This window comes from Pleurodeles waltl, chromosome 8 (genome assembly GCF_031143425.1).
Source record: "Pleurodeles waltl isolate 20211129_DDA chromosome 8, aPleWal1.hap1.20221129, whole genome shotgun sequence".
Lineage (NCBI taxonomy): Eukaryota > Metazoa > Chordata > Amphibia > Caudata > Salamandridae > Pleurodeles > Pleurodeles waltl.
The window spans coordinates 1,168,410,802-1,168,437,985 of NC_090447.1; positions in this window are offsets into that span (position 1 = coordinate 1,168,410,802).

The following is a 27,184-nucleotide window of genomic DNA, read 5'->3' on the forward strand; positions in this document are numbered from 1 at the left end:
TATCTTTAGGCCTTCTCTTCGTATCAAAGTTTAGTTACTTCTTGACTATCCTCACAATTGTATTTCACCTTTTTCTAAGAGCGCCGCATCTGATTATTGAGAACCAGTATGTAGGTGACAAAATCCTGAGGGAGATTGCTGGGAACTTGTTCGCATCCCTCTCCCGCAAGGCTGAGAGGTCCCCCTAACAGGGTGTCCATGGAGGAGTTCAAATGGACTCAACCCAACCCTCTTTTGTGGCACCTCCCTTGAGGCAACCAGCAGGCATGGCAAGATGACATCTGACTTTGCCCATAATCATGCCCTTTAAGGGTCTTGTTGAATCTCTTAATAAGTCAGTTTGTTTGAGGGTGATACGGTGGGGTGAACTTATAGGTTACCCCACACTCATCCCACATGGACTTCATGTATGCTGACATGAACATAGGCCCAAATTCACGGATTTTGATGCAAGACTGCATTAGCACAGTCTTGCGTCAAAATCCATTGCACCAGCCAGGTGCTATATTAATGGAATAGCACACGGTGGGGCAAAGGACAGGCTAGCGTCTACAGAAAAGGTGCTACCCTGGGGGAGGGAATGGTGGGATGGGAAAAGGCGTTAGTGGGCCAGAAATGATGCCAGACTGGTTAGCGGCAATAAATATACCGCTAACCAGCCTGGCGTCATTTTCTACTACCACCCAAAAATGTCTCCTATCTAAGTAAAGACAGGAGTCATGCCCACCACCCCAACGACCAGCAAAGGGAACCAGTGTCCCCTGGGCATGGCCATAATACCCAGTGTCAGGCAGGGGAGCCCATGTAAAGGGCTCCAAATGGCACTGAAAAGAAAATACTTACCTCTACTTACCCAGGATGGGGTCCCACATCCTATGGCATCTCTCTGGTGTGGGTAGGGGAGTTCCTGGGTCCCATCCTGTGGGCCCATTCCATGGTGACTAGCAATGTAAATGGGTCCATAGGTACCATGGTGCCTTGTCAGACCCAGACATTAAATAATAGTGCTAACAAGGCTTAGTACCATTATTTGAGTCTACCTACTCCATGTGTGTCCTTTCTGCACTAGAGTATAAATAAGGCTTTAAGGGTTTAGCATGCTATTGTGGAAGGGAATGCCTACCTTGCATCTAATGAGCACAAGGCAGTTTGCTGCATCCACAATATGGCGCTAACTCCAATATTTTGACGCTAGATGCTAGACAAGACAAAATACCCACCAGGGCCCTAGCCATTGAAGATACAGTCACCGACCTCAGAGGGATCACCTCTGAGTATTGCATGTTGTGGGGCCCCCAAGACCAGGATGGTCCTGTTGCCTAAGCATGTCTTGTGGTCCAACTGACTAATAATGTCAATCCCCACCTGTTAGAAATGGGATCTTTAATTGGCAGTGGTATGCACCCTGTCCAAGTAGGGACCACCACTCTAGTCAGGGTAAGTGGGTAGATACACTTCTTGAAAAAACCTATGCTCACCCTCTGGTAGCTTCGCACAGAGCAGTCAGGCTTAACTAATGAGGCAAGGTGTTAAGTACTAGTGCAACACCTAATACAGTAAAAGAGTAAACACAACAGACAAAAATTGAATAGAAAAATAGACCTTAATTCAATTAACAAAACAAGATCAAAACAACAACAATCCAATAACTGGAAGCCGAGATATTATTATTTTTGTTTTTTTAAAGAATATCTGCAATTGAAGTGCTTAAAAGTGCCAAATAGGGCTATCTGGTCGCACTAGACCAGGGTGAATCCAAAAGTACAGGCCGACCATGATGGAGCGCGGACCAACCTTGTCAGTCATCTCTGGTGACATTCATGCTAGACCTGTAAATTAATTAAAGAGTCTGGCCAGAATCTGTGCCAGGGTTATGCAAAAGGTTTTGTAGAATTCAGCCGGGAATTCATCTGGTCCCGGAGATTTATGGGGCTGCAGTTGCGCTATGGCTGATGTAACCTCTTCAACACAGATTGGGTGGTCTAAGTGAGATGTCTGATCTTCAGTAAGCCGGGTTGTTTTTGTTCTCTGGAGGTAATGGGCAGGCCCATCCTCGGGAGGGATTGAGCAGTATATAGCTCTGCATAAAACCTCTGAAAACGAGCTGCTATGTGACTGTCTTTCATGATCACTTCACCATTCTCTCCCCCTAGGGCCTCTACTCTTATTACCTGTCTTTAGACTCAAAGCCGGTTAGCTAGAAGTCTACCACATTTATTACTCCCCAGGTAGAAGGTGTGTTTAAGGTGTAGTAGTGCGCATTCAGCCCTCCCTCTATATTCCTAGCGGCTTCAAACTGTCCCCAGACCCTCAGGGTGCCCATGAGTTGATGGATACGCTCCAGCTCCCTCACCTGATTCTGCAGCCTCTCCCTTTGCTCCCTGCATGTTCTATTGTATGCTGAAGATATAGCTTTGAGTTACCCCCTTGTCAGTGCCTTCAGAGTGTCCCATAGTAGTGTAATAGGTGTAGTGTTTATGTCATCAGTTTGCAGGTAGTTAGTAAGCGCTGTCTGGTTCTGACTGACCACGTCCGGTTTATGTAAGATTTTTATATGTATGAGCCAGGGTTGATGTGCAGGTCTCGACGGGAGTATGGCTAGGTCCACTGACACTGCTGCATGGTCCAAGAGAGATTGAGTGTCTATTTCTGATGAGATGATCAAATCTTGCATCTCTTTTGTCCCTAAGAAGTGGTCCAGGTATGGATAGATTTTTTGTGCATGTGAGTAGAATGTGTGGTCATCAGTGTTTGGATTGCATGTTCTCCATAGATACCTCAGTCCCATTTCTAAAAGACATTGCACATTCCCATTAGACAGTTCCCTGTACCCCCGTGCCTCTGTGCAGAGCGGTCAAGCTTGTTGATTTAGACTATGTTGAGGTCACCTCCTAGTACCACCATCCTGCTTCCGGTTGTAATAACTTTGGCCATTGTTCTGCAGAGGAAGGATTCCTGCCCTTCATTGGGGGCATTTATAGTACCCAGTACAAAAGCCTGATCTCCTATTTTCATGTGTCCTCCTCTAATTTCAGCTATTTTAGCTCTAATTCTCCCACAAAATTTATTAGAGACCAGTATCCCTACCCCATCTTTTTTGGTACGGCTGGATAAAAGAAATTGTTGTGGAAATGATCTAGATCTGAGGCGATATGTTGGAGTAAGCTTATCCCAGCCCGTTTGCTCTAGATATAAGAGAAAATCCTTTCTTTTAACAAGATTGTTCAGTCCTTTTACATTGATGGAAATGATTTGCAACTTATTTTGTGATGTGTGCATAGTATGTTTGAATAATGGGAAGCTCATTACCCTCAGAACCTCCATGGTCTCCTTGCTGATAACCTGTTGTGATGTTATCAAATAATGTAAGTCTAACTTTGGGTGTGTGTGTGTGTGTGTGTGCAGTTCAAATGCATTAGTACCCTCCCACAATAACAACCCAACTTATCAACAACAAACATAATATTAGACACACAAACAGGGGAGCACACTGCCTCACACTCCCGCATAAAATAGCCCCAATGCATCATGGTAAATGCAGTCATTTGATTTAAAGATAGAGACATTTTTCAAAAAGTCTTTCACCTTAAGTAGGTGCAGCATGTGCCGTATCTCTGGACACGTGTTCTGGCTTTCGGCCGTCATCAGCAGAGAGAACATATATCTGAAGGGGTTGCTTGAAATGCCGCTGAACGTCTTTACAGGTTTTTGTACCACTCAGTAGGCGAACAGGTGCATCACCAGAGCTCCTCAGCTCGTAGGCTCACGGGAGCCGTCAATTAGACACACAAACAGGGGAGCACACTGCCTCACACTCCAGCATAAAATAGCCCCAATGCATCATGGTAAATGCAGTCATTTGATTTAAAGACAAAGACATTTTTCAAAAAGTCTTTCACCTTAAGTAGGTGCATCACGTGCCGTATCTCTGGACACGTGTTTCTGGCTTTCGGCCGCCATCAGTAGAGAGAACATATATCTGAAGGGGTTGCTTGAAATGCCGCCGAACGTATTCACAGGTTTTTGTACCACTCAGTAGCCGAACAGGTGCATCATCAGAGCTCGTAGGCTCACAGGAGCCGTCAATTAGACACACAAACAGGGGAGCACACTGCCTCACACTCCAGCATAAAATAGCCCCAATGCATCATGGTAAATGCAGTCATTTGATTTAAAGATAAAGATTTTTTTTTTAAAAAGTCTTTCACCTTAAGTAGGTTCAGCAAGTGCCGTATCTCTAGACACGTGTTTCTGGGTTTCGGCCATCATCAGCAGAGAGAAAATCTATCTGAAGGGGTTGCTTGAAATGCCGCCGAACATCTTCACAGGTTTTTGTACCACTCAGTAGGCGAAGAGGTGCATCACCAGAGCTCGCCAGCTCGTAGGCTCACAGGAGCCGTCAATTAGACACACAAACAGGGGAGCACACTGCCTCACACTCCAGCATAAAATAGCCCCAATGCATCATGGTAAATGCAGTAATTTGATTCAAAGATAGAGAAATTTTTCAAAAAGTCTTTCACCCTAAGTAGATTCAGCAAGTGCCGTATCTCTGGACACGTGTTTCTGGCTTTCGGCCGTCATCAGCAGAGAGAAAATATTTCTGAAGGGGTTGCTTGAAATGCTGCCGAACGTCTTCACAGGTTTTTGTACAACTCAGTAGGTGAACAGGTGCATCACCAGAGCTCATCAGCTCGTAGGCTCATGGGAGCTGTCAATTAGACACACAAACAGGGGAGAACACTGCCTCACACTCCAGCATAAAATAGCCCCAATGCATCATGGTAAATGCAGTCATTTGATTTAAAGATAGAGACATTTTTCAAAAAGTCTTTCACCTTAAGTAGATTCAGCAAGTGCTGTATCTCTGGACACGTGTTTCTGGCTTTCGGCCGTCATCAGCAGAGAGAAAATATATCTGAAGGGGTTGCTTGAAATGCTGCCGAACGTCTTCACAGGTTTTTGTACAACTCAGTAGGTGAACAGGTGCATCACCAGAGCTCATCAGCTCGTAGGCTCACGGGAGCTGTCAATTAGACACACAAACAGGGGAGAACACTGCCTCACACTCCAGCATAAAATAGCCCCAATGCATCATGGTAAATGCAGTCATTTGATTTAAAGATAGAGAAATTTTTCAAAAAGTCTTTCACCTTAAGTAGGTGCAGCAAGTGCCGTATCTCTGGACACGTGTTTCTGGCTTTCGGCCGTCATCAGCAGAGAGAAAATATATCTGAAGGGGTTGCTTGAAATGCCGACGAACGTCTTCACAGGTTTTTGTACCACTCAGTAGGCGAACAGGTGCATCACCAGAGCTCGTCAGCTCGTAGGCTCACGGGAGCCGTCAATTAGACACACAAACAGGAGCACACTGCCTCACACTCCAGCATAGAATAGCCCCAGTGCGTCATGGTAAATGCAGTCATTTGATTTAAAGATAGAGACATTTTTCAAAAAGTCTTTCACCTTAAGTAGGTGCAGCAAGTGCTGTATCTCTGGACACGTGTTTCTGGCTTTCGGCCGTCATCAGCAGAGAGAAAATATATCTGAAGATGTTGCTTGAAATGCCGCCGAAAGTCTTCACAGGTTTTTGTACCACTCAGTAGACGAACAGGTGCATCACCAGAGCTCGTCAGCTCGTAGGCTCACGGGAGCCGTCAATTAGACACACAAACAGGGGAGCACACTGCCTCACACTCCAGCATAAAATAGCCCCAATGCATCATGGTAAATGCAGTCATTTGATTTAAAGATAGAGAAATTTTTCAAAAAGTCTTTCACCTTAAGTAGGTGCAGCAAGTGCCGTATCTCTAGACATGTGTTTCTGGCTTTCGGCCGTCATCAGCAGAGAGAACATAAATCGGAAGGGGTTGCTTGAAATGCCGGCAAACGTCTTCACAGGTTTTTGTACCACTCAGTAGGCGAACAGGTGCATCACCAGAGCTCGTCAGCTCGTAGGCTCACGGGAGCCGTCAATTAGACACACAAACAGGGGAGCACACTGCCTCACACTCCAGCATAAAATAGCCCCAATGCATCATTGTAAATGCAGTCATTTGATTTAAAGACAGAGACATTTTTCAAAAAGTCTTTCACCTTAAGTAGGTGCAGCAAGTGCTGTATCTCTGGACACGTGTTTCTGGCTTTCGGCCGTCATCAGCAGAGAGAAAATATATCTGAAGATGTTGCTTGAAATGCCGCCGAAAGTCTTCACAGGTTTTTGTACCACTCAGTAGACGAACAGGTGCATCACCAGAGCTCGTCAGCTCGTAGGCTCACGGGAGCCGTCAATTAGACACACAAACAGGGGAGCACACTGCCTCACACTCCAGCATAAAATAGCCCCAATGCATCATGGTAAATGCAGTCATTTGATTTAAAGATAGAGAAATTTTTAAAAAAGTCTTTCACCTTAAGTAGGTGCAGCAAGTGCTGTATCTCTAGACACGTGTTTCTGGCTTTCGGCCGTCATCAGCAGAGAGAACATATATCTGAAGGGGTTGCTTGAAATGCCGGCAAACGTCTTCACAGGTTTTTGTACCACTCAGTAGGCGAACAGGTGCATCACCAGAGCTCGTCAGCTCGTAGGCTCACGGGAGCCGTCAATTAGACACACAAACAGGGGAGCACACTGCCTCACACTCCAGCATAAAATAGCCCCAATGCATCATTGTAAATGCAGTCATTTGATTTAAAGACAGAGACATTTTTCAAAAAGTCTTTCACCTTAAGTAGGTGCAGCAAGTGCTGTATCTCTGGACACGTGTTTCTGGCTTTTGGCCGTCATCAGCAGAGAAAAAATATATATGAAGGGGTTGCTTGAAATGCCGACGAACGTCTTCACAGGTTTTTGTACCACTCAGTAGGCGAACAGGTGCATCACCAGAGCTCGTCAGCTTGTAGGCTCACAGGAGCCGTCAATTAGACACACAAACAGGGGAGCACACTGACTCACACTCCAGCATAGAATAGCCCCAATGCATCATAGTAAATGCAGTCATTTCATTTAAAGATAGAGAAATTTTTCAAAAAGTCTTTCAACCTTAAGTAGGTGCAGCAAGTGCTGTATCTCTGGACACGTGTTTCTGGCTTTCGCCCGTCATCAGCAGAGAAAAAATATATCTGAAGGGGTTGCTTGAAATGCCGCCGAACGTCTTCACAGGTTTTTGTACCACTCAGTAGGCGAACAGGTGCATCACCAGAGCTCGTCAGCTCGTAGGCTCACGGGAGCCGTCAATTAGACACACAAACCGGGGAGCACACTGACTCACACTCCCACCTAAAATAGCCCCAGTGCATCATGGTAAATACAGTTATTTGATTTAAAGATAGAGACATTTTTCAAAAAGTCTTTCACCTTAAGTAGGTTCAGCAAGTGCTGTATCTCTGGACACGTGTTTCTGGCTTTTGGCCGTCATCAGCAGAGAGAAAATATATCTGAGGGGTTGCTTGAAATGCCGCCGAACGTCTTCACAGGTTTTTGTACCACTCAGTAGGCGAACAGGTGCATCACCAGAGCTCGTCAGCTCGTAGGCTCACAGGAGCCGTCAATTAGACACACAAACAGGGGAGCACACTGCCTCACACTCCAGCATAAAATAGCCCCAATGCATCATGGTAAATGCAGTCATTTGATTTAAAGATAGAGACATTTTTCAAAAAGTCTTTCACCCTAAGTAGATTCAGCAAGTGCCGTATCTCTGGACACGTGTTTCTGGCTTTCGGCCGTCATCAGCAGAGAGAAAATATATCTGAAGGGGTTGCTTGAAATGCTGCCGAACGTCTTCACAGGTTTTTGTACAACTCAGTAGGTGAACAGGTGCATCACCAGAGCTCATCAGCTCGTAGGCTCACGGGAGCTGTCAATTAGACACACAAACAGGGGAGAACACTGCCTCACACTCCAGCATAAAATAGCCCCAATGCATCATGGTAAATGCAGTCATTTGATTTAAAGATAGAGACATTTTTCAAAAAGTCTTTCACCTTAAGTAGATTCAGCAAGTGCCGTATCTCTGGACACGTGTTTCTGGCTTTCGGCCGTCATCAGCAGAGAGAACATATATCTGAAGGGGTTGCTTGAAATGCCGGCAAACGTCTTCACAGGTTTTTGTACCACTCAGTAGGCGAACAGGTGCATCACCAGAGCTCGTCAGCTCGTAGGCTCACGGGAGCCGTCAATTAGACACACAAACAGGGGAGCACACTGCCTCACACTCCAGCATAAAATAGCCCCAATGCATCATTGTAAATGCAGTCATTTGATTTAAAGACAGAGACATTTTTCAAAAAGTCTTTCACCTTAAGTAGGTGCAGCAAGTGCTGTATCTCTGGACACGTGTTTCTGGCTTTTGGCCGTCATCATCAGAGAAAAAATATATATGAAGGGGTTGCTTGAAATGCCGACGAACGTCTTCACAGGTTTTTGTACCACTCAGTAGGCGAACAGGTGCATCACCAGAGCTCGTCAGCTTGTAGGCTCACAGGAGCCGTCAATTAGACACACAAACAGGGGAGCACACTGACTCACACTCCAGCATAGAATAGCCCCAATGCATCATAGTAAATGCAGTCATTTCATTTAAAGATAGAGAACTTTTTCAAAAAGTCTTTCAACCTTAAGTAGGTGCAGCAAGTGCTGTATCTCTGGACACGTGTTTCTGGCTTTCGGCCGTCATCAGCAGAGAAAAAATATATCTGAAGGGGTTGCTTGAAATGCCGCCGAACGTCTTCACAGGTTTTTGTACCACTCAGTAGGCGAACAGGTGCATCACCAGAGCTCGTCAGCTCGTAGGCTCACGGGAGCCGTCAATTAGACACACAAACCGGGGAGCACACTGACTCACACTCCCACCTAAAATAGCCCCAGTGCATCATGGTAAATACAGTTATTTGATTTAAAGATAGAGACATTTTTCAAAAAGTCTTTCACCTTAAGTAGGTTCAGCAAGTGCTGTATCTCTGGACACGTGTTTCTGGCTTTTGGCCGTCATCAGCAGAGAGAAAATATATCTGAGGGGTTGCTTGAAATGCCGCCGAACGTCTTCACAGGTTTTTGTACCACTCAGTAGGCGAACAGGTGCATCACCAGAGCTCGTCAGCTCGTAGGCTCACAGGAGCCGTCAATTAGACACACAAACAGGGGAGCACACTGCCTCACACTCCAGCATAAAATAGCCCCAATGCATCATGGTAAATGCAGTCATTTGATTTAAAGATAGAGACATTTTTCAAAAAGTCTTTCACCCTAAGTAGATTCAGCAAGTGCCGTATCTCTGGACACGTGTTTCTGGCTTTCGGCCGTCATCAGCAGAGAGAAAATATATCTGAAGGGGTTGCTTGAAATGCTGCCGAACGTCTTCACAGGTTTTTGTACAACTCAGTAGGTGAACAGGTGCATCACCAGAGCTCATCAGCTCGTAGGCTCACGGGAGCTGTCAATTAGACACACAAACAGGGGAGAACACTGCCTCACACTCCAGCATAAAATAGCCCCAATGCATCATGGTAAATGCAGTCATTTGATTTAAAGATAGAGACATTTTTCAAAAAGTCTTTCACCTTAAGTAGATTCAGCAAGTGCCGTATCTCTGGACACGTGTTTCTGGCTTTCGGCCGTCATCAGCAGAGAGAAAATATATCTGAAGGGGTTGCTTGAAATGCTGCCGAACGTCTTCACAGGTTTTTGTACAACTCAGTAGGTGAACAGGTGCATCACCAGAGCTCATCAGCTCGTAGGCTCACGGGAGCTGTCAATTAGACACACAAACAGGGGAGAACACTGCCTCACACTCCAGCATAAAATAGCCCCAATGCATCATGGTAAATGCAGTCATTTGATTTAAAGATAGAGACATTTTTCAAAAAGTCTTTCACCTTAAGTAGGTGCAGCAAGTGCCGTATCTCTGGACACGTGTTTCTGGCTTTCGGCCGTCATCAGCAGAGAGAAAATATATCTGAAGGGGTTGCTTGAAATGCCGACGAACGTCTTCACAGGTTTTTGTACCACTCAGTAGGCGAACAGGTGCATCACCAGAGCTCGTCAGCTCGTAGGCTCACAGGAGCCGTCAATTAGACACACAAACAGGAGCACACTGCCTCACACTCCAGCATAGAATAGCCCCAATGCGTCATGGTAAATGCAGTCATTTGATTTAAAGATAGAGACATTTTTCAAAAAGTCTTTCACCTTAAGTAGGTGCAGCAAGTGCTGTATCTCTGGACACGTGTTTCTGGCTTTCGGCCATCATCAGCAGAGAGAAAATATATCTGAAGATGTTGCTTGAAATGCCGCCGAAAGTCTTCACAGGTTTTTGTACCACTCAGTAGACGAACAGGTGCATCACCAGAGCTCGTCAGCTCGTAGGCTCACGGGAGCCGTCAATTAGACACACAAACAGGGGAGCACACTGCCTCACACTCCAGCATAAAATAGCCCCAATGCATCATGGTAAATGCAGTCATTTGATTTAAAGATAGAGAAATTTTTCAAAAAGTCTTTCACCTTAAGTAGGTGCAGCAAGTGCCGTATCTCTAGACATGTGTTTCTGGCTTTCGGCCGTCATCAGCAGAGAGAACATATATCGGAAGGGGTTGCTTGAAATGCCGGCAAACGTCTTCACAGGTTTTTGTACCACTCAGTAGGCGAACAGGTGCATCACCAGAGCTCGTCAGCTCGTAGGCTCACGGGAGCCGTCAATTAGACACACAAACAGGGGAGCACACTGCCTCACACTGCAGCATAAAATAGCCCCAATGCATCATTGTAAATGCAGTCATTTGATTTAAAGACAGAGACATTTTTCAAAAAGTCTTTCACCTTAAGTAGGTGCAGCAAGTGCTGTATCTCTGGACACGTGTTTCTGGCTTTCGGCCGTCATCAGCAGAGAGAAAATACATCTGAAGATGTTGCTTGAAATGCCACCGAAAGTCTTCACAGGTTTTTGTACCACTCAGTAGACGAACAGGTGCATCACCAGAGCTCGTCAGCTCGTAGGCTCACGGGAGCCGTCAATTAGACACACAAACAGGGGAGCACACTGCCTCACACTCCAGCATAAAATAGCCCCAATGCATCATGGTAAATGCAGTCATTTGATTTAAAGATAGAGAAATTTTTCAAAAAGTCTTTCACCTTAAGTAGGTGCAGCAAGTGCCGTATCTCTAGACACGTGTTTCTGGCTTTCGGCCGTCATCAGCAGAGAGAACATATATCTGAAGGGGTTGCTTGAAATGCCGGCAAACGTCTTCACAGGTTTTTGTACCACTCAGTAGGCGAACAGGTGCATCACCAGAGCTCGTCAGCTCGTAGGCTCACGGGAGCCGTCAATTAGACACACAAACAGGGGAGCACACTGCCTCACACTCCAGCATAAAATAGCCCCAATGCATCATTGTAAATGCAGTCATTTGATTTAAAGACAGAGACATTTTTCAAAAAGTCTTTCACCTTAAGTAGGTGCAGCAAGTGCTGTATCTCTGGACACGTGTTTCTGGCTTTTGGCCGTCATCAGCAGAGAAAAATTATATCTGAAGGGGTTGCTTGAAATGCCGACGAACGTCTTCACAGGTTTTTGTACCACTCAGTAGGCGAACAGGTGCATCACCAGAGCTCGTCAGCTTGTAGGCTCACAGGAGCCGTCAATTAGACACACAAACAGGGGAGCACACTGACTCACACTCCAGCATAGAATAGCCCCAATGCATCATGGTAAATGCAGTCATTTGATTTAAAGATAGAGAAATTTTTCAAAAAGTCTTTCACCTTAAGTAGGTGCAGCAAGTGCTGTATCTCTGGACACGTGTTTCTGGCTTTCGGCCGTCATCAGCAGAGAAAAAATATATCTGAAGGGGTTGCTTGAAATGCCGCCGAACGTCTTCACAGGTTTTTGTACCACTCAGTAGGCGAACAGGTGCATCACCAGAGCTCGTCAGCTCGTAGGCTCACGGGAGCCGTCAATTAGACACACAAACCGGGGAGCACACTGACTCACACTCCCACCTAAAATAGCCCCAATGCATCATGGTAAATACAGTTATTTGATTTAAAGATAGAGACATGTTTCAAAAAGTCTTTCACCTTAAGTAGGTTCAGCAAGTGCTGTATCTCTGGACACGTGTTTCTGGCTTTTGGCCGTCATCAGCAGAGAGAAAATATATCTGAAGGGGTTGCTTGAAATGCCGCCGAACGTCTTCACAGGTTTTTGTACCACTCAGTAGGCGAACAGGTGCATCACCAGAGCTCGTCAGCTCGTAGGCTCATGGGAGCTGTCAATTAGACACACAAACAGGGAAGCACACTGACTCACACTCCAGCATAAAATAGCCCCAATGCATCATGGTAAATGCAGTCATTTGATTTAAAGATAGAGAACGTTTTCAAAATGTCTTTCACCTTAAGTAGGTGCAGCAAGTGCTGTATCTCTGGACATGTGTTTCTGGCTTTCAGCCGTCATCAGCAGAGAGAAAGTATATCTGAAGGAGTTGCTTGAAATGCGCTGAACGTCTTCACAGGTTTTTTTATCACTCAGTAGGCGGACAGGTGCATCACCAGAGCTCGTCAGCTCGTAGGCTCACGGGAGCCGTCAATTAGACACACAAACAGGGGAGCACACTGCCTCACACTCCAGCATAAAACAGCCCCAATGCATCATGGTAAATGCAGTCATTTGATTTAAAGATAGAGACATTTTTCAAAAAGTCTTTCACCTTAAGTAGATGCAGCAAGTGCTGTTTCTCTGGACACGTGTCTCCGGCTTTCGCCCGTCATCAGCAGAGAGAAAATATACCTGAAGGGGTTGCTTGAAATGCCACCGAACGTCTTCACAGGTTTTTGTACCACTCAGTAGGCGAACAGGTGCATCCCTTTTTTTTGCACTGTGTCGAATGATGGCTCCCTTGAGCTAACGGGCTGACGAGCCTTGGTGAGGCACCTGCGCACAGAGTGGTACATAAACGTGAGAAGACATTTGGTGGCATTTCAAGCAACCCCACAAAATATGCTGCTCTCTGCTGATTACGGGTGAAACCCAGAAACACGTGTACAAAGATACACAGCACTTGCTGCACCTACTAAGGTGAAAGACTTTGATTACTTTTGTTAATGTGAAACTAATCTGACTGCATTTACCAAGATGCATTGGGGCCAACTTTTTGCTGGAGTGTGAGGCAGTGTGCTCCCTTTTTTTTGTACTGTAAGAAACATAATATCCCTGGTAGGTCAAGAACTCGAGGTAGAGCTACCTGTTGGCCAGTGATGTCTCCAGAATCAGTGTCATGGGTCCAGTTTCATTCAATAATTTTGTCACACTTCGGTTTAGGTCCACCCTCTACCCCCAGCTTGTGTTATCAATTAGAGCCCATCTGAATTACCACAATGCTTTTTTTGTCAGGATCTCTTGATTTTGTCTCTAGAGCTGCTCTTCTTTCCTGTGCAATAGTATCCAGGTCAGATCGGAGATCTTTACATGGTTTGGGACTCCTCTGCCATCAGGAGCACTTTATGGTTCTCTCATTCCTGGGGATGGGTGAGGTTGCTCTGTCTGAGTCTGTGTTTATCCCAAGAGTTAATTTGCTGCCACAAGAGAGCAAATCTGGTGGAGCTTCCCATCCCAGTGGAAGATAATTTGGAATGTGTGTCCCCAAGAGCAGGATATGTTGTGATCCCAGAGGAAAAAGGTCACAAGGCAGAAGTCTACTCATTTGCAGTGTTAATGCTGAGAGGCTTTGATAGAGTTTTACTGTGTGACCTCGAAAGTGAAGGGGATGTTGGGCCCATGCCTTATGCAAAATCTGCTCTTTCAAAGAGAAATCATGAACGCAGGCCAGGTTGTTGGCAGAGGAGGCATGTTCAGAGCATGGGAGTCTGACTCTGAGTGCAGAGTCCAGCTGACTAGTGGTGTTCGTTGGTCCCCCCAAAATTTGAGTGAATAGGGATTGTACGCATGCTTCAGCATTCCCCTCCTCTGCCCCAATAGGTGCTTCTCTTATGCAGATGTTATTTTATCTAGACCTGTTCTCTAGTTCTTCCATGTGTGCTTGCAAGTCTATTTGTTGATCACTTAGACATAGGACTTCTTGTTGTAGTTCTCGATTTCCTCATCTCTACTTGTCTCCTAATCTTCCAGTGTCGATACTCTATCCCCAAGCTTGGTGATGTCTTTGTGTACTGCTTTTAGGTCTTGGGAGAAGTCCTGTTTGACTTTTTGGAGATTGTCTTTGAGGGACACAAATACTGTCTCTAGAAAGGACCGGGTGACAGGGCTTTCAGTCTCCTTGCCCTCTAGCGTTGTACCACGATTACTGAGGCCGCACCCACTGAAGATTTCACCAGCATGTCTTTGAGAGTTAGGTCTTTTTTACTTTGTGCATTCGCCATGGTCATATCTTGTGTATCTCAGAGGACTACACAGCAGATGGACCTGTTGATGATGTTCCAGCCAGATATCAGCTAGGGAGTGTACCTTGGTGATGTGTTTCATGGCGTTCCTCCAAAATCAAGGGGGTCAAGGCATTTCTAGTGCTTGTGATCCAGTACTCAAGTCCTTAGGAGAAGTTACCTTCTTTATAGGTTGGACCTACTTGGGGTCCTGTTCTGCTGCTATTCTCCTGTCTTTATCCACCACCTGTCACCTGTGATGACAGGTCGGATGTCTCACCCACAGCTTCCTGTGGGTGTTGCACATGGCCAAGAGCCTGCAGGGGAGTGTCATGCAACAAAGTCCTTCTACTTCCTCTACCACTGAGGAGGAAGAGCTTTGGGGGTCCTCACTGTCTGTGTGCAGGACGTGTGCTATGACCTCTCTCGCCTCAAAGGATATCACAGGGTATCAATCAGCGAGTCCTAAACTTGGTGGGCAGACCAGTGGCTAGGTATGGTGTGGCGAGTTAAAGCTAATCCTTGAGGAGATGGTGGCAAGTCTCACCACCCAGTCTCTTAAGTTTATTTAGAGGCCCGAAGTTCCTTAGGCCCAAGCAGGCCATGTGGCGAAGGAGGTCTCCCATGTGCCAAGTGGTACAAGCCAATCCACTGCTGAACACAGGATGGTCTGCAATGCGTGGGCTCCTGCCGTCCACCCCCTGCTGGGATCAGGCATCCGTCCCTCAATGGGTCAAACACAGGAGGTGGGGCTGGCATCTTGAGGCTCCCTGCTCTTTCTGTTGGGTGGGTCTCTCCTCCACTCCACTAACATCTCCAAATGGAGAGGTCCCTGCCAGCCACGTCTCCCCTCCGCGCCCTCAGTTGTCTTGGCCCCTTAGTCCTTGATGTTGGGACTTCCCCTTCTGCACTGGGAGGCTCCCCCAGAGGCTCCTTTGCCGCAGCAGTGGTAATCCTAACAGAGTCAGTTGTTCACTTGGAAGGCAAGTAGGAATGGGGAGGAGCCCCATTGCCAGAGTAAAGAGGAAGAGCAGCCTGGCCCCAATTTGATGAGCTGTGGCCGCTGGGGCAGATCTAGCCTTCTCCTGTCTCTGCCAAGAAGCAGAAACCTAGGGCTTCCAGGCCGAGAAGAAACGCACCACCCCGCTCACCTTCCGCTCCATAGATGTGCGTTGTGCACGTCCTTAGCCTGTTGACTGCCTCCTGGCAATGCCTCCCCCTTGTTGGCGCAGCTCGCACTTACTGCTGGGCTGATGCAGTGATTTGAGAATTGGAGGAGGCTCCCAGGTCTCCTGGTCTCCTCGGTTGTCCCCCTGGCATGGAGGCCGATTTCTATTCCCCATTGACATGTTGAGTTAGGTTATTCAGATTAGGCCCCACTGTGAGCCCACAGCGCCCACCAACTTGGAACCATTAGGTCCATGCCACCAGCTCATTGTGGGATGGTTGGCAGCAGTCCTGAAGTCTTGATTACCCCTGCTGTAGTCAGGAAGTGGGAAGAGGGTGGATGAGCTTGTTACCAGCCTGTTATGGTCACCATTCAGGTGTGGTTTCGCCTGGCATGCCGGAGATGGGGAGAGGACCAAAAACACATCCTTCAGGCCCACCATCTTGGCCATGGCCCCAGCACATGCATTTTAGCACTGGTCAGCAGTGGTCAAGTGCCCAGAACCCTAAAGCCAGCAAAAACAAAGTCAGCAAAACAGGAGGTCAGAAGGCCAAAGTCTAGGAGAAACCATGTCAAGAATGCCATGTCTAACACCACCTTTCCAAAAGGGGTGCCAACGACAGGCAAGGAAACCAGGTAAGCCTCCAGCTTTTTCCTTGCTGGCCTGACAGATGTGATAAGATTTACAGAAGACATCTGAGGCTGTCTTATTTCAGGGCCAACAGAGGTGGGGGCAAGCCTGGCAAATGTCTTGTCCTGCCCAGGTGTCTTTCCAGTGGTATATCATGAGCCAACCCCAGTAGGAAGGCCCTTTAACACTGATGGACCACAAGCACACAGGCTGCCCCAAGTTTGGGAACCTCAGGCTCATTGTAAAAGGGGTCATTCTTCCAATAGATAAGGTATTCACCTGATTTTTGGACCTCAGCTTGCTCACTCAATGCCTCTAGAATAGGGCAGTATTTCTGCACCTTGCAGAATTCCTTCCTGATTGGCCCACCCTCAACCTAACATCCAGCAAGCTCAGATAGATCTCTTGTGATGGCAAAGCAATGTCCTCCCCTGTAGCCTCAGGCGCCCCGTGAAATTGGAATGTGAGGAATTCAGGGTCTGGTTTCCTGCACCCTTTGCCTTTCTTCATCTGGCAGCAGCCTGGGTCATTGTTGAAGCTCCAAGAAACCTTGACTCCCCTCTTGGGCAGCCATGGCCCTTGTGGTCTTACAAAGAAGCCTAATATCTCCAGGTATGACCTGAGCTCGACTTCCTTCCAGACAGCATGTTCTATGTTACCGCCAACAGACAATTTACAGGCCTGGCAGAGCTCACTGCTGCTTTTTAAGAACCTGAGACACTCCCCCTCTAATTAAACCAGAGACACTAGGTAGTGACTCACAGTTCTGGTAATCCCCCCAAGATACCTTTTTGGACACTCTGGTGCAGACCTAGATGTCCTCCTCCAGAGCAAGCGTTCTGGAATCAGTGAGCTTACTATCAATTAGTCACTGGAGCAGCTCTGTGAAACAGATATTAAACATATGATCTCTCAGTATCAGATTAAGCAATCCAGTAAAATCATCAACTTTGCTTCTCCATACCGAACCATTTAGTGCCTTGCTTGCATAATCAAGGAAGTGCAGCCAAGACTGGTTCTGCATCTTTTGGCTATCCCTGACAGTAATGAAGTATTTGTTTGGGGTGAGTCCAATCTTGGTGACAAGCCTGGTTTTAATTGGGATGTATTTCATCTGGTCACCTACTTTGAGTACAAGCAATGTATTCCCCCACTGTAGGCATGTGTTTCCAGAATGATGCCCTCCCAAACTCTTCTCGGACCCTGAGCATCTTAAGGGCCACCTCAAAGGCAGAAAACCACTTGTCTATGTCATCCTCTAACACATGACTGGGCACTAGATCTTTAGGTATGTGAAGCTTCTTGTCCCCATCAGACACTGTGGGTGCGCTGTCACCATAACTGTGGTAATCAGCTGGTTTTGCTCTGATATCCAGCTCTTTGATGCTCCTTTCTTGAGCCAAAGACCCTATGCTTCTCCTCCATGGTCAGTTTCTTTCCTCCATCTTGAGTTTGACCTCTACAGATGAAACTCCCCTTCCTGTCCACCAGCTTCTCTGGGGACAGGCCTTGTGAAGACTCACACTCTTCTCTCTGGCAGGGAGTTCCAATTCAGAAGGCAAGATAGCCTCCTCCACCTGTGTGCTGCATTTCAGAACCTGCTCCAGACCTTCTATTTGCCCTTCCATACCTCCTCATTATCCTGGTCATCTGTTGTTGCCATTACTTTGTGAGCCTCCAACCAGGCCCTCAGGGCCTTCTGGAGTTCCAGTTTCTGGTATGCCTTTTGATTAGGAACTCTATCTTCTTACAGAACACCTTGAGCTCAGCCGCAGTGTAGACATCCATGCTGACAAGCTCAAACTCCATCTTTAAAGTATGGTCACAGGGGCACTCAGTTAGGTAGAATGAATGTGAATTTGGAAAAAGCAAAAGAGACAATATGAGGGCAGAACAGGTCCTGGGTTGCTCGTGTTCCAGTTCAGGTAGAAATTGGGCTGGCAGTATGAGCTGGTCTCTTTTCTTGAGAAGCAGGGCCAAGACTGGTTGGCATATGGTTTGATCCAAACTGAGGTGGTATGTTAGGTGAAAAGTGTTTGAATGGGATATGGCCAGAGCGATTGCCAGCGGCTGAGATTAATTAAAGCATTCCTCCCATCAGCTTGTTTTTGCATTTAATGTCCTAAGTGTGCTGGCTGTGCCCCAAAATGCATTCTAAGCTCACTATACCACTGGAACCAAGCGATACATGGATGAGGAGCCCACATAGAGGAAAAAACGGCCCTGGATTGCTTGTGTTCCAGTTCAGGGATGACCTGCCCTGGCAGTTCAGGTTGTACTGCTCCATGAGGAACAGGTTCAAGACTGATTTGCATATGGCTGGGTCCAAACTGCGGTTGCATGGTGGGTGAAAAATATTAGATTGGAACATGACTCGAGTGACTGACAGTGGCTGAGATTAATTAGATCATTCCATCCATCATTGTGTTGTTTTTACATATGATGCCGCAGGTATACTGAGTATGCCCAGATGTGGGTCTCTTGCTCACTGTGCCACTGGAACCAAGCTACACCTGGCTGAAGAGCCCTAATAAATGTGAAGCTGGTCTGTGCTTGCTTTTGTTCTGGTTCAGGGAGGACATGACCCTGCAGTTTAGGCTTTACTGTTATCATGAGGAGCAGGGTCAAGACTGATTTGCATATGACTGGGTCCAAACAGAGGTGGCATGGTGGGTGAAAAATGGTGATTGGGATGCGGCCCGAGCGATTGGCAGTGGCTGAGATTAATTCAAGCATTTTATCCAGCACTGCATTTTTTAAAAACTTTCTAAAAGTGCCATTTTCAGTATCTGACTGACTTAACCATTAAAGAGGATTTTAAATTACAATCCATTAGACGTCAAACAATACATTTCAACCTGTTTGCAAACAGAAGTTATCACTTATTAAATGCAATAAGGTAACCTAATGTTATGTTATGGGAGAAGTAGGCCTCACAGTAGTCAAAAACAAATGTGTGAGTTTTTGACTAGCAGAAAATGTTGAATTGAAATGTATATGTCAAACTTTTTAAATACAATGCACCCTGCCCTATGGGCTGTATAGGGCCTACCTTAGGGGTGACATGTATTTAAGAGGAAGGTTTAGGCATTGCAAGGGGTTTATTTTGCCAGGTCAAATTGGGAGTTCAAAACTGAATACAGACTGCAATGGCAGGCCTCAAACGTTTTATAAGGGGCTACCTACTGGAGAGGCACAATAGTGCTGCTGTCCCATTAGTTGCATTTAATTTACCGGCCATGGGTATGAGATATACCACTTTACTAGGGACCTATAAGTAAATTATATGTGGCAACTAGGTGTAAGCTAATTTTACTATGTTTTAGGGAGTAAGCACACGCTTTTTAGCACTGGCTAGCAGTTGCAAAGTCCCCAGAGCCGTAATTCCAACAAAAATGTTTCAGCAAAACAGGGGGGAGACAAAATGTTTGGTGGAAGACCATCCAAAGTCTGACGGGTCTAACAACTTCCAAGATGCTGTCACGCTGCATCTGAAAGTACATGATGGCCATTTTGAACAATACAACAGGAAGTATTCAATTTAAAATTACAAGATTGGCATTGTGTTGTGTTCTTTTGTCTTTTTTTATGGTGGGCATCTGAAACTGGGTTTACTAGTTTTGAACTCTTGTTCTTACTCTCACACTGTTGAGCAATAAATAGAAAGTAGGTTACATTTCAAACTGCTCAGTCCTAATGATTCATAGAAGGTCTTCTTACATAAGGCCAGAAAGCAACAGAACGGAGTTATTAAATAACAAGCAGTCTTACAAGACAGAGACATCTTTTAATTTAACACATGCCGTTTGCTTTCTCTCAGGATCACAGAGCCCTCAGTAAGTCTGTTTAGACTAAGCAGATATTTACCATTGTATTTTACATATGTGCACAAAGGAAGTGTATAGATGTTCTCAGAATTCAGATTAAAATAGTGGTGTCTATTTTCAGTTATATTTTGCCCCAGCCAATTCTCTGGAGAGTTGAGGTCCGGGTCTAATGTCACCAAAGTGCACATTGAGGCCACAAGTAAGCCTGGTGCAAAGATCTGCACGGGGACCACGAGTGAGCCTGGTGCAAAGCACTGCATGGGGGCCACAGCTGAGATCGATGCAGAGCTCTGCTTTTGAGCACATGAGAGTCAAAGGCTAGGAGTGTGGCTGTTTAGCAATGGAAGTGACAATGTTTAACTTGAATAACAAAACTATATAATCCTATTTAATATCTCTGAGATATATATATTTTTTTGGGACATTATGTTTATTACAAACATTTCTTAAGCAATCAGAAGTAGTAGCCAACAACTTTTAGTTGCAATTGCTCAACTGTGGCCAAAGCGTTCTTGAAAATAGTTGTGCTTTAGGGGTGTACACTGCTGTTACACGTGTAATAAAAAATAAGTATGTTGCTCACAAGAAAATGCTATTTTTTGCATATGTGCATAGTCGTTGAGGCAAATTTGTGATATTTACATACATTTGCAGTTAGATTGAGTGGGCCATTTCCTCAATTTTCATGTTTCCTACATTTTCTCTGTATAATTCAATTACACCGACTGGGAAGATCCTTAACCAGCCTATTCTTATTTACGCTAATAGAGAGTTAATTACTTGTTAGACGGAATAAGGCGGGGTATTTGCCATATGTGGTAAATACCTCCTATTCTGAGTTTTTACCTTGTAAAGGAGGCATAATGTGAAATCTGTATTTAATGCACTAAATTCCTGCTGGAACCTTACAGGGCAAACTGTGGGTGTGCGATAACAATCATACATCTTCTAGTTCCGATCTCAGTGCAAACAAACATTTTTCACAGGGATGGGAATTTAGCCTCAAATTTTTAATGAAGGCAATGGGCCAAATCAGGGAAGAATGCTGTCTCAGTTCCAGCAAGAAAGTCCTTAATTTGAGGTCTGCATTTACTATAAAATTCTACCACAGGATAAGAGGTGTGGAGTGAGGTTTCAAATGCAAACAATTGCTGCAGGGGCTATCAAGGGATGAAGGGCCAGAGGTACGAAATATTTAACAGTCACTCTGATTCAGTGTTTGCAAACATTAAAAGGGGTTTTGCTATGTAATACTTCTATTTTAGGAGCCTGAAAAGGTTTACAGACACCTAAAATGGAATTCCAATTGCATACCGATTCAGTATCTATAGGTAGCATATTTTAGATATCCCTTACAAATATGGAATCAGTGTCATATGTATCAATGCTTTATGACTGAACTCCGGTATCAAACGGTTGCAATTGTACTGCCTCCGAACTTGGAGTTGTAACCCATTCACAAAAGGGAACGTGTGCCTATTCCTTTTCTTGGGGAGTGGGCAGTGGTCCAACTCTCAAACAAACCCAAAAAACTGTAAACTTTATTTTTTAAAAGCAGTCCCTTTTCATTTGAGGAAAATGGCTGGGTTTAAAAAAAAAATGTTTAATTTACTGAAAGGTATCACACACATAGCGATCTGCTGAACCTAGCAGTCCACCATCCTGTGATGGTTTCTAGTCTAACGGAGTCCTAATTTGCAACCTACTTCATGAATATCAATGAGGTAGGTCGGATTGCCAAGCAATCCAAATCTGAATTTCCAAGCTGCGCTATTTATCCATAAGCCACTTCAGAAAACTATTTCCTGGTAGCAACAAACTATTTAGTTGTTGCCAAATACCATGTCTCTGACTGCTTTTACATAAAGCAATATTGCTTTTTTTTTATAATGCAGCCCGTTTTCCTAATAGGAAAACGGGATATGGTTGTAAAAAAATGAAAAGTTCAACCATTATGTAGAAAGTAGGCAGTGGTCCCATGTACTATTCTCTACTTCTAAAAAATGTTTTTGCCAGCATGCACACAGAGAAGGGGTTCATTTGGCTTGCCATAGTTTGGAGCCGGTAGTAAAATATTAATGCTGTGCGATCAGATTTCAGCCAAAAAAACACATACTTTAGGAATCAGTATTTGGAAGAGACGTCCTTAAATGCCCTTCCAAACATCGATTCCTTAATTTTAACTTAAACAATTTAACTGGCCCACTAGCCTTTTGGCACTGCCTGCTTGCCTTAAGTGCCAATCTGACCCTGAATACCAGCCAAGGGAGCTGATATATATATATAGCTAGAGGCACGCGTCTCTTCTTCCTCATGTTGCTTCAAAGCGTGCACGTGTTGTCAGCTTGCCATCTACACTGCACCTTTACCGGCAAACGGCCAGCTTTTTCTGGTCTGCTCTGTATTGGACCTAATGAGGTTTAAGCATCTTTTTCTGTTGCAGATGGGCAAATCGAGGTAAGCAGACAAAAAATGAACTTGCCGAAGATCGAACTACATGGCCATTGAACCAAAAACTTGCTTTTGGGATCTGTGTGTAGCAGCTGGTTCTTATAAAAGATTTTGTAGCTGACCAGTCAAGAACTTTCAGCTTTATTAAGGACACAGAGGTGATGGTTATGCTTCTTCTCTTTACTGTTAAAAACACAGAAGCCAATTAAAACACGTTAAACTCAAAATTACATAACCCATGAGCCCCAGCAGTCCAGTGTCCTGCCCAATCATGGGACCTCCTGCTGTATATATGGTTGTGTCACCATAGTGCTTCCTCTTTCTTTGTAAACTTCAACGATATTGCATCAACAACCTGAATCTCAAGGAATGTCTTGAAACACAAATTCGGTTACACAACAGCAAATCCAAACTCTGCATGTGATGGGCTTCTATTGTGGCAATTCAACAGCATTGACCATCAGTTGTACTGTCAAGCTCACGAGGACTTGCCATCTGCTCCTGAAGAAAAATTAGGAACGAATAATAACCACAAATAATAAAAATGAATCATTTAAGTCAAAACCATACCCGGTGGGAATTTCAAACATAAACAGCATGATTATATCAGTATATGTTAATCAAGTCATAACTCTTTGAAATTACATGAAAGATCTTACACATGCAAGATCTTGCATTTTCTGGGTGGGATAATCCACGCCTTTGTGTCCTTAGTAAAACTGGAAATTATTGACACATCAGCTAGAAAGATTTTTATTCTACAGTTCTTTACAAGAAAGATCTTCATTTGTAGGCCAATCCCTGAGAAAACGCAAAGCCACTTTTACATCCTGAAAGACAGTATTTTGGTTGAGGGGGCCAACCCATTGTAATAGCCCTGATAAGTTTACAAACTAAGGTATGTTCCCCAACCGGCTTGCCATCTAGATGTGGATGCCCTGCCAAAGTAATGCAGCAGAAATTATTAACTGTCCTATCCTCTAAACCCTGAGTAGCCATATTACATAAAAAATTCACAATCATACGAATTCCCCCCTCAACAAATCAATACTCCATTCACTGCACCAGCATGTCCAGTATTGCCACGCTGCCTTGTATCGGATATGAATGGAAGGAGCCCATGATTGCCAAAAGAAGAGTACTGTATTCTCTAAAACTCCTGGCATTTGCCACCGTCACCGGAAAGTCTCCACGCCAAGAGGAGTAAGTGATCCGGAACCAACAACGGGTGAGGAAGACCCATGGGTTCAGAGAGAAGATCCGGGAAGGATTGTATCCGGATTGGATGATTGCAAGACAATGACATTGCTACTGGAAACCAAGGCCGGGCTTTCCAACAAGGAGTCACTAAGACCATGTCTGCTGATTGTCTCCTCACCTGAGAGCACTCTCTGAATCAGGGGAAAGGGAGGAAACGTATAAGAGAGACCAGGATTAGAGAAAAGCATCTGAGTTCGCTACTAGGGGTTTCAGTCTCCAACTGTAAAAGAAACAAAGGTAGGCATTTAAATGAGATGCAAATAGATCTCTCATGCATAGACCCCAATGCAGATTCAGACCCTAAAAGATACAGGGGGGAAGCCTCCAATCACTGGAATGATGCAGGAATTGAAAGTTCCAGTCTGCTATCACGGTGTGGCGATCTGGAATGTATTCCGAGGTCACTGAGATCTGATGTCTGAGGCAGTAATACCAGAAATCCTTGGCAAACTCTGCCAGAAGGTACGATTTTGCTTCCCCCAAAAGATTTATGTAACATACTGCTGAAACGTTTTCCATTCTGAGGAGAATGCAACATTTCACTTTGTGGGGAGATAGGCACCAAATCGCAAAGCTCTTGCCAATAACTCTAGGCAATTGATGTGGAGAGGAAGTTCATCCAGAGACCATCTGCCCCTGTTTCAAACTGACCACACCAGGAACCCTAGCCTCATTGACTGGCATCTGATTTCTGTCCTGGCTTCCTCCATAACTTTGTGGTTGATGTAGTCACTAAACTGGGTACCTTTTTGCTTTTGTTATGTAGAAACACAAGTTACTAAAGAATATTTTAGTGTAATAACATGTGAGGTCTCCTGGAGAAAAAACTTCATATGTCAAGATTACTGCTTGAACAATAACATCTGCCTCAGAAAGCAAGGTTGACAGAAACTCAGAATGCTGACATCTACTCAGCTGATAGGCAGGTCAGCTGGAAACGGTGCACACTAATTTTCTGTACCTAATTAAGCAGTCCTTTATTTTTTTTATTTTTTATAACTTTCATAGAGCAGGACGTGTTGACTTTTAGTTAACTGAGAAAGCTTACATATCTCTAACTGATGGGCAAACAGGGTTATGAGACCATTTCGATGTTCGGCTAGAATTAATTGAAAACAAATAAATGTATTAGAGACTTTAGGAGCAGTTTTAGTGGACTGTAATTAAAGAAAGGTTGAGCAGGTTTGGCTTGAACAAGACCTGCGCACTTATTCATAGACCTCTGCAGGAGGTGCTGAACTCAGTTATCTATGCATCCATGAGTTGTTAAATGCTTACGTTTCCAGATTATTTGAGATCCAGCTGGATTTTAGCTCTTTTCTTGCAGCAGCTGCTAACTTGGTGTTTCTTGCTCTGACCCCTGGGCCAGAGGCGGCCCCTGCAGATTTACCACATGGATAAATGCCAGGCTGTCAAAACAACTCAGTGCTATATTTGGCCTGGCGGAGTTTGCGTAGTCACGCTATGCAGAACTCCACATTGTCTTCGCTATGTGGAGTTCAGCAAGCAGGTGATTTTCCTGCCACGCCCGTACGCGTAACGCTTTACGTCAATGGCAACACGAAGTGCATTCTCGCACTGGAAGTCTCACCCAAACACCACCCCGTATGGGCGCAGCCATCTTTATCTTTGCTCTGATATTGTGCTGAGGCCTACTTTCATGCCTCATTAACCTCTTTCATCCTACGACTATAAAACTTATTTTCACCTAATTTTTATTCATTATCTTACCTTTTCTCTTGGTGTTTATGTAGTTTATGTTTTTTACTAATATTTTTGTCTTTTGTGACTTTTGTACTTTTAAAATACTTGGTTTCAATTTCTTCTTTTTCTTTCTATCCTTCCTTCTTTTTCATTTCTTCTATTTTCCCCCTTAGTGCCCAACGCCATGGCAAAGCAAGGGAGCGACAGCACCAGGCCCCCACAAACCTACAGCCACCTTCCTTGGGGGTGGCAGCACCGTGTAGGAGTGCAGCCCGAGCCATTTTTCTGAAGTGGAGGTGGCAACACTAGTGTTTTACATGCAGCGCCACCTCCCCATCCCTCCACGCTGGCGGCAGGCCCGGGAGTGGGTACGGCCTCCAGGAGCGCCAGCAGTGCTGGGAGAGAGTGTGCCGGGCTGTGCGCTACAGCTCTGGGGTCCGGCTCACCCAGCAGCAGCTGACGCACCAGTGGGCCAACATCCTAGATTGACCGCTGGACAGCAACACGTTTGTGACCCTGCTCGACCTGCTAGGTATGGAAGTTGTGGGGCTCGGTGAGTAACTAATATTTATTTATTAGTTTGTTCTATGCTAATATTTGTTTCCCAAATAGCAAGCATGCTGCTCATACGCTGGTACGTTAAGACTATGTTACAAACATTATGTGATCGTCATCTAGACAGGTGCTCAGCGCTACATAATCGTACTTATTGGTGCTCGCTTGGGCTGATTATTTAAGAAGTAATGCAGAGACTCCTGTGTCCTGTCCTGTCACTAAGATATATATATTTATTAGTATTGGTGAGTTAGCAGATTCCCCCTCTTTTCTATGCCTTTATTTTTTGTAGTTCGTACAGTGCCAAGCAATTTCACAGTGATGTGTAGTATGCATGAATGCATCCGTCTATGCATTAAAAAATGCTGACGGAGTTGGCCCGTCCAAGGGGGTTGAGAGATTGAGAATGAGATGAGAAGCAAAAATCATTCATTACAATTTATTAGTAATTCCAAAATGTAGTTTAGGAAATTTGGAATAGGGTTAGGTTTAGGAGATTTGGAATAGGATGGTCAACGATACTGGTCCTATACAGGCGATCTGATTTAGAAAAGTTCAATGTTTCTGCATTTGCCTTTTCCTGCCCAAAAATATTTTGGGAGAGATTATTAACTGTACCAATAATATTTTTTCTTTTTTTTTCTTTATTTCATACATCAGCATCCAGGGGCAAGAAGAGGGCTTGTCAGGCAGGCCGGGGAGCTGGAGGTGTCCCCTTCATAAGTGCTGTAGCAGATGGCTTTTCTTGGTCTAGTAAGTCCTCCCGTTGTTAATATTAATATTTATTTCACTAACTTATACCGCTCCACATTTAGAATTATTTTTTACCTTTTTACTGTGCCTGTTTCCTAATTTTTTTCCAACCCCTCTTCTATTTATCCGTTTCCTAAATTCTTCTTATCTGTGCATTATACTATTTACTTATTTTCTATGTCTCAAGTTTCTGTATTTTACTTCAAACTGTCTGTCTATACTAGCCTGTCTGTAGCTTACTTTCTTCTGCTTTGACAGCAAGCTTTCACTCTCCCCTTATATATCTTGTGGACTGGTGGTACTGTAAAGCTCAGAGAACCCATTTTAGGTCAGATACTCTACTGTGAAGATTGCATGGCCAAGTAAGGTATTCTATGCATGTTTGTTGAGAAGTTTTTTTTTTTTTTGCTCCTGCCCAATCAGTAAATAAAGAGTGTTTGGATATGGTCATGTAACTG